This window comes from Acinonyx jubatus, chromosome B1 (assembly GCF_027475565.1).
Source record: "Acinonyx jubatus isolate Ajub_Pintada_27869175 chromosome B1, VMU_Ajub_asm_v1.0, whole genome shotgun sequence".
Lineage (NCBI taxonomy): Eukaryota > Metazoa > Chordata > Mammalia > Carnivora > Felidae > Acinonyx > Acinonyx jubatus.
In genome coordinates, this window is record NC_069382.1 from 80,970,187 (window position 1) to 80,974,840 (window position 4,654).

Here is a 4,654-nt window from a genome sequence, read left to right on the forward strand (position 1 = left end):
AACATTGAAAAAATAAGTTTTAATTGAAATTTGTTGATGCTAAAAATAATTGAATTTGTTCCACAGAGATAAATTTATGTGGATAGCTATGCAAATGTACACATATTCTGAAAGAAGAACAAAACAAACAAAACAAAAACACATAGAGAAAGAAGTATTAGACCCTACATTGGTGGTTGAGCTTCAGAATCACTTGGGAGAGTTTTTCAAATGGGGATGCCTGGATGTAGCTCTGGAAGTTCTGGTTTAAAGGCCTGGCATATAGTCAAGTCACTGGAATTGTAAAAGCTCCTCCAAGTAATTCTAATGTGCAGCCAGAATTGAGAACCACCGCTTTGTAGTAAGAAAACACTACCTGAGTTTTAATCTGGGTGAGGGAGTAGTAAAGATTTTTAAAATTCTCTCTTACTCATAGAACCAATAAGGAACAAACTGAGCAGTGGAAAATAAAAAAATATCCTCAGTATCATCAGTAAAACCAGGGAAAGGCCATAACCTCGAAGCCTAAAATTTGAGGACAAAATCCTTACTCATCCTATAGAGAGGGAAGAAGGTGAACATGAATCGGCTTTGAAGCAGTGGTTTGGAGTCAAAAGTAATAAACTAAACAACTAAACAGAAGGCATCAGATGCATGGAGTCTCTCAGGAAGTCACAGGCCAGCTAGTCAGCACCCACCATGGTTTGTGGCTTTGGCACTTTCTTTACAGTGGTCTCTACTGTGGCCTGGACCATGGCTAATTATATCAGTGGGCTCCCTGGAGGTGCTTAAGTTGAACGTCATGATTCAGGGTCAGGAGGAGCAGAGCTGTCAGGAAGGTCTCTGAACCACCTTCAACACCTGTGGCCATGATGGGAGCCCCCCCACAACCTCCCCCAACCAGGAGGAGACCTGCAGATCATTATAGATGAAATCACAAACTTACTGGCTGCTATGTGAATAATATAATGGAAGATACAATCCTAGTGACAAGCTACGACAATAAGACTGAGAGGTTAGTTGGTGAGATATGGAAATAAAGAGTTTTTGAGTATTGTAAGCTCATAGTTGCACACCACAGCTCAGTTGGACCTTCAGTAATGAGCCATGCTATTAGTTTATACCGAGAAAAACACTGTGGTGTCTGCAACTCAGCTTTTTTTCAGGCTAATAGCTCATCAGCTTGCTAAAATCTATACTATTCATGCACACAATGGTTGAATTCCCAAATGTAATCAGTGGCTACAGATGGGAAGATATTTCTCTCCCATTCCCACAGCATTTGCAGATAAAGACATTAAGAAAATGTTCCGAAGTAATATACGAAACCCTCAGGTTCTTCAGGAGGCGATGACATTCAAGAAGATTCTTTCCAACCTGGGATTACCAGTTAGTTGTGCTTTGCCGTAATGTCCTCTTGTGGAAGAATAGAAATTATGGTGAGAAACAAGCTGTCATACAGTTCATTGATTCTAAAATTCTTGGCATAACTACCTGCTACATGATATTAGAAATCATTTCAGTGAATGTGTATGTCCGAGTGGTGTAGACTATATTCTCTATCCAGATGGGAAACTCCAGGGCCAGTGACTACATTCTTACCTTGAAGCCTACAAAGAATATAAGGACTTTAGAGACAGAAGTTACGGAAAAGGAGGTAAAAATAGTCAAGTCAGTTTGCACTGGCTTCTCTTACCTTTGGGGATTGTGGGTTCTGATTAAAGCCAAATACTCCACTGTTGAGTTTGACTTCCCTGAGTATGCAATTGTTCGTTTTAACAAAGACTTCAAAATGAAGCCTGCAGTTACTGTATTAAGTGCTTAAGAGATTTAATTATTTGTAGGCACTGAGCAATCCTTGTATGTCTCTTCTTAAGAAATTCTGAAAAGCCAATATTAATTAGAATTCTGTTATTTAATCTTGCTTGACAAATTGTGCCCCTATACAATCAATCTTTTTATTGTTTAAATAGATTGAATGATGTCAAGAAATCTGCCTGTTGCTTTCACTATGTGGAGGCCTAGAAATATGTTGAATTTGCAAAAAGCTATGAAGATGTCCGTTTAATCCTTTCTTTGATAATGTAATCTATGTTATATGTGGATGGTTATAAATTTAACAGGATTCTGTGACTTTCATCTGTTTTATCTGTTTGTTGAATGTAAGTAATGAGAATGTTCTAGAATAAAGTTAAGTTTTACTTTAATTAGATTAATTTTAGTAAACATTCTAGGTATTCAGTGTAAACATTGTAATCTTAATGCACTGTAAGTAAAATGGATTATTTATTCTTTTTTTTTTTTTTTAAAGTAAGCTCTACACCCAACATGGGGCTTGAAATCATGACCCTGAGATCAAGAGTCACATGTTCTACCTACTGAACCACCCAGGCACACCATGAATCATTTAGTCTTTAAATGTCAGTCTCTTGCATAGATAATTTGGAATGCTGACATTAAAAATGTATGTTTAGAAGGCTGAAATACATTTACCTTCTATGTTGGTGGTACATCTTTTTGAATTGAATATTGAAAAGCAATTCTTTTGGGGAAATCTATTTTAGAATTAAGTTTCCCTTTCCCTGCAGAGTCTGGCAGTAGAAATATTAATATTTGCCATATGATTCTGGAATAGAAATGATTATTTAATGTTATCAAAATTACATTGATGTTTCCATAGGCTATATATGGTCAGTTTCAGGTTTTTTTTTTTTATTTTTTAAATTAATTAATTTATTTACTTGAGAGAGAGAGAGCACACAAGGGGCAGAGGAAAAGAGAGAGAGAGAAGGAGAGGGAGAGGGAGAGTGGGAGAGAGAGAGAGAGAGAGAGAGAGAGAGAGAGGGAGGGAGAGAGAACCTTAAGCAGGCTCCACACCCACCACAGAGCCCGACTTGGGGCTCTGGCTCACAACCTGAGCTGAAATCCAGAGTCATACACATCCAGAGTCAAAAACAGACTGAGCTACCCAGATGCCCCTGTCAGTTTCAGTTTTTGAAATTTTATTGTCAAATTGTTTCTAATAAAAAATGTTTTATAACCAAGATATTCTAGGTTTTGTTTGTTATTAAGTAGTAATACTTGTTGCTAATTTTCTAAACAAATGTAGCAAGTTTACCATACTTGGGGACAAATCGATATCATTTAGATGATTCATTTTTACCTCCCTCACTTCATTCCTTACATTTTGGTCTCATGTTTTATTTTGGTTCCATATTCAATGACTACTTGCTACATTAAGTTAAGAGAAATATGTTGAAGTGTCTAAAAAAATTTAATAAGGAACAATTAGGACACTGATGTTGTACACGTAAATATGATCTAACAAAGTGTGAAATAAATACTTATGGTACAAGGCTTCTGTTTTGTTTCTTTGGTCTTGTATTTTTTATTTTGTTTGGGGATGAGGGGAAGGCCATTAGTATATGGAAGGAATTAAATCTCTAGGATAGATAAGTAGACATCAAGTTTCAGAAATTGCTGTGTAGAATTTCATAGTCCTACTTTACTTTGAAAATGAGTCTGACACGCTTTGTGTTTTAGTCATATGAGTGCCTCTATGCAAAGTTGGCTTAATGGATCCGGATATTCAAAATATGCAGCTACAAATTCTCTGAGAAATTATATAGGACTTTGGTATGTGATTCCAGATGATATACATTCTCAGACAAGTGTTTCAAAATACTTGGATTATTTCAAGGCATTTAAAGCTAATAATGTAAGTAGAAACAGCTAAGTGCCATTTTAAATGGCAAATTCTAATTATGTAAATAGAATCTTAAAATCTGTATCTATAACTGTATTAGAACAAGATTTTTTTCCACCTCCCCAATGTTATAAACATTCCCTTTTATTTTTATAAACCATATTACTACAGAGTCAATAGAAATTTATCTAGTTAATTAAATGAGTATAAACAATTAAACAATTTTTATAGTGGTAGAATGAACCTGAAAATGTGTTTTTGGTGGAATCTTCATCTATTGGTAGAACATTTTTATAGAGCCATAAAGAATTTGTAACACTCTTGATTTTTTGCTTACCAATCTCTTAAAGTACGACAGTGTATACCTTGGAGAACTGGGGGAGGGGGTGATCATTTTTCTACCTTACTCCATAATGTTATTTCAAATCATTTTGAGTAGAGATTCACTGAGCCATTTCTGGTAGCCTGGGCACAATTGCCAGCTGTGGTGCTGTTGTAGGCTTTTTCAGAGGGATTTATGTAAAGGTGAATCTAACAGGGAATAATAGCTCTCATGTTAGCCCAGGGAATATGCATGGATGTTAAGAACAAAGTGAGATGTTTAAGATATTGTCCCCACTCTTTGGTGAGATTTTGTGTCTTTTTAGTGCTAAGATGCTCATAATTTCTGTACAGGTCAGCAGTATGTTCATATTGTTTCTCTTTATATTGATCATTTTAGCATTTCTTTAAAAACCTAAATCTCAACGGTGTTGTTAAAATATTCCTCTAATTTGTACCGTGGCTTCCTGAGATGTCTCTTGTCTTTTTATGTTAAGCTAGAGAGCTTGAATGCTTTACCTAGTAACTGGTGGTAGGCCCAATTTGTAATATGAAAAGCGTGTTAGAAGTGGTACACGAATACATATTTAGCAAGCCAAATTCAATCTTGTTCCCTTTTTTCCTTATATCCTTATACAATTTTATCTG

At 35.7% G+C, this 4,654-nt stretch overlaps 1 pseudogene; it reads left to right on the forward strand.

The window, feature by feature from the left end:
- The first annotated feature begins 427 nt into the window (after positions 1 to 427).
- Positions 428 to 1,804, forward strand: LOC106983667 (ethanolamine kinase 1-like; annotated as a pseudogene).
- The last annotated feature ends 2,850 nt before the right edge of the window (positions 1,805 to 4,654 follow it).